The following is an 8,788-nucleotide window of genomic DNA, read 5'->3' as shown; positions in this document are numbered from 1 at the left end:
GTTGTTCAGCTGAAATCAGTTCAATGTTCATTCTGTTCAGTTCAATAGCTGTGTAATGTTAATCAATTATGAAATTAGTTAAATTAATCTATAAAACAGCTCTGGAGAAAACATTGGTCATCATTCAGTTCAGATCAGTTCAAGTTTATTTCTTATCCAATAGTGTCAGTGCTGTCAAATCAATAATATTGCTAAATATATAGCGTCGCCAACTAAGCAAGCCAGAAAGTGGCAAGGAATAAACCAATTCAGCACATTGAAGCTTGAAGTTTGTTCAACAGAGTTTAGTTCCAACTGTAAATGAACACACCTCAACCAACTACATTGTAAATCTGAATAAGTTGACAAAATGTCTCAGGTTACGTATGTAACCCTGGTTCCCTGAAGAGGGAACGAGACGCTGCATTGAGACGCTGTGGGAACGCCCCTGCGTGATTGCGTCATGAAGCACGTGTGAAATCAGTCCAATGGTGTGACAAAAAGTCATAGGTGGGTGACACACCAGGAAACTATAAAGCATACCCAGAAACAGACTGCGCTAGCTTCTTATAGGCTGAAGCAAGTCGATCACGGGCAAGCAGGGAGGATGGCAGGGCGATGCAGCTTCTCATTCCCTCTTCAGGGAACCAGGATTACATACCTGAGGACGTTCCCTTTCAAGGGAACTCGAGCTGCGTCGAGACGCTGTGGGAACTATACCCATGACGCCATAATAACCAATGCCTGTCTATGTGAAATCATTGCGCACACTAAGATACAAGCACCCTAGACCCTGGAGTGGAGCCTAGATCCAAGTTATAAAACCTCACAAATGTGTGAGGTGAGGACCAGCCTGCCGCATCACAAATGTCATGAAGGAAGACACCCGACAATAAAGCTTTTGAAGCAGCCATACTCCTGGTAGAATGGGCCCGGACAGCCATAGGTGAAGGCTGACCAGCCGCTTCATTAGTAAGTGTGATAGCCTCAACCACCCACTTGCTCATTCTCTGCTTAGATGCAGTGTACCCTTTTCTAGGTGACCCGAAACAGAGAAAGAGTTGATCTGACTTTCGCCACAGCATCCAAAGCCCTAACAGTGCATAGCAGATTAAGGCGAGACACTACAGGTGAATAGGGTAAAATGTTTAATTATCAGATATCACCATGAAACTTTCCCAGTTGATTACCTACATTAAGATGAGAAAAAAATGTATTACAAGTTTTCTGTAATTTAATGTTTAAATATGCAAATTAGGCAATATCTAATTAAATATGCGCTAATTTGTATATATTTAAAAAACGAAATCTGAGTATTGGATAAAGCCAGGTTAAAAAAATATTTTTTCATTGTGTTCACGTATTAGATGGGAAAAAAAATACAGAGGGATTTATGGATATCTACTTTTGTTATCCTGTAAATCAGAATATACTGTCAATAGCCTTAAAAAAAAAAATAATTTCGCCATGTTTTTTGGAATAAAATGTTATATAAATCAGGCTAGGAATAATATATTTACAAATCCCTCTGTAAATGTCTTCATAATATAACTAGGTACAAGACTGGAAAGTTTGGTGTATATAGATGCTACTGAAGTGGAGATTTCGAACTTGGAGTATGAGAGAAAGGTCATTTTGAGAAAACGGGCTTTAAAGATTTATCATCAGCCAATGAGATTGTGCATTCAGCTCTTTTACTTTCACGATTGGTTGCTGATAAAAAGGAAATGACCATATTTGGATCCGACAGCATTGTACAGGAGAGAGAGAGCTTTCCAGTGGTGGTTCCAGTGTGATGACAGAGAGCAGACAGAGATCGCGGATCAGCGGGCTGATTTACAACGACAACTTTTGTTGATGTTTTTGTTGATAAAATAAAGATGTGTATTTCAGACTTTTTTTCACCACAGTCTGAAAGAAGTTATTGAAGACAAATATCCAAAAATCTCAAAATTGACCAGTAAAAAAAAAAACTATGTTTTTGCCTGCCGTGTCTCGCCTTAAGTTTTTCCTGATCTGATGATAAGAAAGGTGGAGGACAGAAGGCCTGCAGCATAATGGGACCTGCAACAATAGTTTGGAACTTAGGGACATAATAGGGTGAAGGAAGGCTTTCACCATACCAGGTGCAAATTCTAGGCATGAAGGAGCAACCGATAAGGCTTGTAATTCTTCAATTCTTTTGATAGAAGAAATAGCAAGGAGAAAGGTTTTAATGTAAGGAACTTTTTTGAAGCCTCTTCAATAGGCTCGAAGGGAGCCAAAGCCAGGCCTTCAAGCACAAAGGCCAAATCCCAAGCCAGTGCTCTAGTGCGCAGTGAAGGCCTCAGTCTCAGAGTGCCATGAAGAAAACGAGAAATGAGAGGATCTCTCCCTAATGATGCACCACCCAAAAGAGTGTGGTAAGCAGTAGAGGTGGGCGATATAACCTATTAGATACAGATATTTCAAGAATATTTGCAATTTTACAATTGGGAAATTTTGTTGTTAAGAGTTTACACAACACAAAGGAAGTTTGATTTCAATCTTTGCATTAAATTGAAAAAAGAAGCAAAAATGTAATCCAGTCCAGAAAAAATACCATAGTATGGTCTCCACGACCTCAGTCTCAGAGACCACATCAGGGGCCAGGCCCACAGTTTCCACAACTACGGGCGAGGGTGATAAATCGTGCACCCTGCTTGGGACAATAGGTCCCTCCTCATCAGAATCTCCATTAGAGAGCCGTCTAGAAGGGTGTAACGACAATGACTATGACATGCGGTCACATGCTGTTCAAATTAGTAAATCCTGATCTCCAAGTCTGCTTGAACGGTCAAAATTGCATCTTTGTGGCTCCCCCGAGGGACATTTGAGTCACATAAGGAAACCCTGTTTTCTTAGAATCCCCTCTAAAACCCCCATTTCAGCTCTGGACTCCCTGTGACTTTTACAACCTCACAGACTCGTGACATTCCAGAACACACACACACGTACACACACACACACACACACACACACACACACACACACACACACCAACATCCTTTTGTGTTTAACTTAAAATGTGTGTAACTCAGACTGGTATCTGAATTTCCTGTATGTATGTGTGATTAATGTGTTGTGATCATACAGTTATGATCTTCGAGTGTTTGGATCTGAAATGTATTTTTGAAGAATGTTCTCCCAGTAGAATCGCATCCCGTAACCCGAGCTCATTGGCAGGTCATAAAATTTGACCACAGAGCTATCCAGCCCTATGCATGAGATAACAGGGTCGCAACATTCCAACACACACACACATACAAACACACTCTGGACTGTGAAACAGAAACCCCCTTTCAGAAAAGGACTTTTACCCATAAAGTCACTCCTAAAGGTACTAAATATATATATTTGTGTGTTAAGAGGTGTGTGTAACCCATAGGAAAGCATATGTCCTATTTGTGACCTTAATAGAACTGCTATTGCCTATACAAATGCATAATAATGTATCGTTGCATGGCTACAACGCCTAGATTCTATTTTTGATATCTTTGTAATCCTCTCCAGCTAACGGAGTTGAATTCCAATAACAGAATTCAGTGATGCGCATTGTTTTATAAGTTCATATGTCTGGAGAAAATCCTCTCCAGTTAAAGTCAATCATGACTCATTCGAGTGGGCGTGTCTAACCGGACAAAGGAATCTTCCCGCTCGAAAAATCTCGACAGCTGATTCGTCCTACACGAAGGAGGGGACGGCACCTGGGACACTGATAAAAGTCCAAAACCTTCTCTTCTCTCTCTCTTCCCACTCTCAACTCATCCAACTTCTCTGGACCCTCTTCCTCGGCGCAGCGCTTCTCCAAAGGAACATCTGGAGGAGGCCCTGGCCTTCTCCATCGAGCGAGCACATGTTCGAGTCGTAGCTGCGTCTCTGCAACTAAGATTTCCAGCCTCTCCCATCCCGGGAGACGAATCTGAACTTTCTCGGTAACGTTAAATTCAAGTGAGCCTTTACATCGTTTTGCGAAACGACCCAGAAGACAAAGCTAGACGCAAACCAGCCGGACACGCGCACGCGCGCGTCCCCTTTTCAGCATCACACTGAAAGAGTACCACAACTCGCAAGTATATTGATTCCTATAAAAGCTGTTCCAGGTGTCTAGGTCTTAGGTCTGTGAACTAAGTTACCCTCTATCTTCCCTCTATATCTTTCTTTCTTTCTTTCATTTCATGTTTTTGTTCGGTTAAATGTTTATTGGTGTTTGCATTTTTACGTACGTTTATGTTTGTAGTTTATATAATCTCTAGTGTGTGCCATTTTATTAATAAACCCATTTATACTTTTAATTGTCTCTGTGTTTGAAAACCCACCTTATAAAAGTCAATGAAACTTCAAGATCTAAGCTACAAGCTCGATATTGACTACCTTGAGTAGTTTTAATTCATAAACTCAGAAAGTTTGATATTCGCGGCCAGAAGATAAAACTTTCGTGGAGTTTAAAAGGGATACCCCTTCTTAACTGTAATGATCAGACAGTACAGAACAAGGTAATCTCGATAATTGATAAAATAAATGTACATGCGACTTATGAATTATGACCATGCGTTATAAATATTAATATTCCCTATAGTCTTGAGCTAATTCACATTTACCCCGAGTCGTTTACGTTACAAGGGACACCAGGTCTGAGAACCAAACTCGGGCCGGCCAGTACAGGGCTACTAATAGTAGACGGGCCCCGTACCGGCGAACCCTCTCCAGAACTCCCGGGAGCAGAGATATCGGAGGAAAAGCATACAGGTGTAGCCAGGGGAGCTGGATGCGTGAGGGAGAACCACATGGGACAGTGAGTTGTCTCTGAAGATGCAAATAGATCTACTTGTACTTGACTGAATTTCTCCCATAGGAGCTTCACCGCCTCGGGGTGAAGGCTCCATTCCCCAGGCCTCAGCCTCAACTTTATATATACTACCCTGAGAGACATTAATTACAGCCATCTGCTCGGACTGAGCTAAAATCAACCAGTCTTTGATATAATTCAACATGCGAATGCCCTGGAGTCTCTGTGGAGCCAGAGCTGCATCCACGCATTTCGTGAAAGTGCAGGGTGATAAACCTAGGCCAAAGTGAAGAACCCGATATTGGTAGGCTTCGCCCCTGAAAGCGAACCTAAGGAACTTCCTGTGATGAGGATGGATGGCTACATGGAAGTACGCATCCTTCAAATCTATCGTGACAAACCAGTCCTCGGACTGAATCTGTGACACGATTTGTTTGAGTGTAAGCATTTTGAACTTAAGCTTTTGAACCCTGTGGTTTAGCTGACGCAGGTCTTGAATAGGACGCAGCCCTCCATCCTTCTTTAGAACAATGAAGTACTGGCTGTAAAACCCTGACTCCCAGCTGGGAGAATGAACCCTTCCTATAGCCTCCTTTCACAGAAGATTATGTACTTCTTGCTCCATAACCAGAGCCTGCTCGGGGTCCACCACCGTAGGGAGGACCCCTAGAAATCTGTGCGGTCGAGAACTGAACTGAATTCTGTAACTCTTTTCTATTGTAAGCAGGACCCACTGAGATATATTTGGCAGTATTTTCCACGCTGCCAGAAAATCTGCTAAGGGGACCAGCCTCTCGAGACTGGCCTCTGGTATTGGTCGAACAGCCACCTTGGCGCCCTGAAACGGCGAACCGGCAGTGACTGTTCTACAACCTTCCTCGGAGGATCGTTGGAAAGCAGCAAACTGGCAGGGAACAAATGAACTGGCAGCACTGCGGACCTAGAGGGCGGCGAAGAGAAACGGGCACCGTGTAATGAGGTGGAATCTGTTTCTGCCCGGAGGGGACTGCCCTCAGAAGTCTGATGGCCTCTGCATCAGGATTACTTCTTAGTTGAAGCCTTCTTCGAGATGATGACAGTCCCCTGATCTTGTCTATCATTGGAAGGTTTCGAATGCGACCGCCACCCAGACCTCCCTGATTGTGGAGGAGCCCAAGTGCTTTGCTTTTGTTGCACTCTGTGGGACCATCAGCTAGGAAGAAGCTAGGTTTTAAATGTCGCTGCTTGTTTCTTCGCCTCCTGAAACCTCTCGACAACCGTATTCACTGAATCGCCGAAGAGGGCAGAAGGCGAGAACAGAACGTCCATATGAGAGAGATAACTCGCAAGCATCTCTTCAGCCCGAGGCATGGTCACATAAACATCACTGCATGAAAATTGGGATTTCCGACCCCGTAAACGGCCGTAAATCTCCCTAATTTTCGGCAGTTAACGACAATTTACAGCCTGTGAACGTCGCGTTCGTCTATGCTGAATATTGTCGGAAACGAACCATGACGTATGCAGAGCGCTCGCGCCGGAGGTGTGAATGGCTCTAATTACCATATGAATAGCAGCTCCCGCCAGAGAAAGGCTTGAATTTCCTCACTCACTATTGGTTGAACCCACGTGGTTTAAACAAGAAAAATCACTCGTGATTGGTTGGCAGATCTGTTACTATTGGTCACCCTCGCTCATTATAAATTAAAAAAATTATAATATTCATATAAATTATGATATATAAATTATTTTTTTATATTCATAATATGCTATTCTGTGGTATATTCATGTCATTGTTAACCTATGGACTACACTATTATTACCATCAAGGACATGAATTTATAAAGGAAAGGAAAATTTGCCAGGGACATGCTGTTTATTCAAAGAAAGAGCTTTATTAGCACAAACACAAAACAATATACACCTATGTACAAAGCATAGATCATCTGCACACACAACAAATTGGAAGCTCAGTGTCTGTTTTCATCTTCGGAGCTGTAGGTGACTAGCGGCGTTCTCTCTGAATTCGATCCACTTTGAAAACGTCTGTGGTGCGTCGCCCTGTATTTAGGAGTCGCCTCTAATCTCGACTGCAGCGTAGCACAGAGCTCTGTGAGCTCCTGGCTGGTGGTTGAACTTCATCGGACATCAGATCTATGGTGGCGCACTTCCAAATGCCCACGTCATCCTCACCTAGCACACCGTCTCGCTTCTAGCAGCTGTAAAAACAACCAATACAGACAATCAGTACTGTGATGCACTGTGTATGGACACAAAACATCTATTAATGCACGTGAAAAATAGTCACATTGACTAAAAATCTTACCCTCTTTCTTCTCGCTCGACTCCGAGCTGAACTCTTCACAGCTTCGGCCTGCAATGCCAGATCTGGTTGTTTGTACCTGAAGCTCCTGCGTACTGTCTCGTAGTACGTCTTACAGGCAGCTGGAAAACAATTAAATGAGAGTGATATGAATAAAAACAACGCAAGTCACAGTAAAATGAAACAAGGAGAAAATAGTAAAAGTTACTTACAATGTCGTCATGATCAGCGTCATGAAAATCTGGACTTGCAGACATAGCTCTGAGTAAATGTGAGGTTACGCCCTCGTTATGAGGCGAGGTTACTCTATGGAAACAAAATGTATGATTAAGATTGTAAACTATAACGGATCTATTTTCTTATACAAGAGAATGAAAGCATATTCTTTGAATCTTACCTTTAAAATGTTTGTAAGCTTTTATGAAAGTAAAAAAATAAAAGAATGTAAGATTCTTTTATTTTATTTTTTTTACCTTGCTCCAGTTCGTAGCGCCCACAATTTGTCTCAGAGTTGAGAAGATGGCATACTGCTTCCTGTAAATTACAGGATTATTTACAATTATTAAACAAATAATAGCCATCAATCCCATGACCTCTTGCTTTATGATGAAATCATGAAAAACAGAATATTCTTACATTTCACAAGGCCTGACAAAATACAAAAGTGACCGATGAGATGAATACTTACTGGGTGTCAACAGGTCTTTGCTCAGAGGTGCGCTAGCATCTTAAGGGCGAAAAAAACAAAGAATATTCAAAAATGTACAATCAAATCAAACAAAAAGGTAAGAATTGCCACACTCTGCTCTTCTAAGCAAGACTGTCTGAAACATGTCATTAAGCCAATAAAATAAACTGTTACCAAACTTGATTCTCAAGCAGTAAGTAAAGACCAATTTATAGTTATGTGTCGACCTCCCGCTGTAGCTACAGAGTAGGCTGTGTACATAGCATACCCTTTAGCACACCCTGACGTGCACCTCTCCCAAAATGTAACAATGCGTCAATTTTATGTGGACAGAAGCGCTGTGATTGGTCTAGAACGCCTCCCTCGGGTTTCACAGGCTTCTTTCTGCATGTGTAATTGTGCGTCAACAGGGACAACAATGCAGAAGTATAAATGAAACAGTGTAGCCTATAGCGTAGAGGCTCGGGCTTCGGTCTGACGCAAAAGTATAAATCAGCCTTAAAGCTGCAGTTGGTAACTTCTGTAAAAATGTATTTTTTACATATTTGTTAAAACTGTCATTATGTCCTGACAGTAGAATATGAGACAGATAATCTGTGAAAAAATCAAGCTCCCCAGGCTCCTCCCAGTGGTCCTATTGCCATTTGCAGAAATACACCGCTCCCGGTAAGAAACAACCAATCAGAGCCAGGAGGAGTGTCTTAGCAGTGTCAATCATGCTTGTGTACGCGCTGATCACCCCCCTCTCTCGCACAGCGCCTACAGTTGTTCAAAATCAAGATAGCCGGTGTGCCGCGCAGCTGTGCTAATGGCGGACAAACAACTAAAACTGCCAATTTCTCGAGTGGCACCTGCACATACAACAAAGACAGGTAAACGGAAAAAGACCGATAACGATAAACAAGCCCGTCGGAGCCCATTGACTCAGTGTCAAAGCTCTAGCCGCATAGCATACAGATAAAATGTCACGCACTGTGCAAAGCAACAATAGAAACCTGCTAATTCACTGGCT

General features: G+C 42.4%; 1 protein-coding gene across 2 annotated transcripts in view; it reads right to left on the bottom strand.

Annotated features, from left to right (window-relative positions):
- Positions 1–8,788, bottom strand: part of LOC309503372 (uncharacterized protein) — a 149,730-nt gene that overhangs the window by 22,637 nt on the left and 118,305 nt on the right. Inside the window, exon 1 of one of the 2 annotated variants that reach the window (XM_082176175.1) lies at positions 424–498. The exons of the other annotated variant lie outside the window; for it this stretch is intronic. The gene's annotated coding sequence lies outside the window, so the exon portion shown is untranslated. Of the gene's footprint in view, positions 1–423; positions 499–8,788 lie in introns of those variants that run through there. 2 annotated transcript variants of the gene reach the window in all.

The sequence above is a fragment of the Leuciscus leuciscus genome (assembly GCF_965113295.1).
Source record: "Leuciscus leuciscus genome assembly, chromosome: 7".
Lineage (NCBI taxonomy): Eukaryota > Metazoa > Chordata > Actinopteri > Cypriniformes > Leuciscidae > Leuciscus > Leuciscus leuciscus.
The sequence above is the reverse complement of the archived record's forward strand: the minus strand, read 5'-3'. Positions and strand labels throughout refer to the sequence as shown.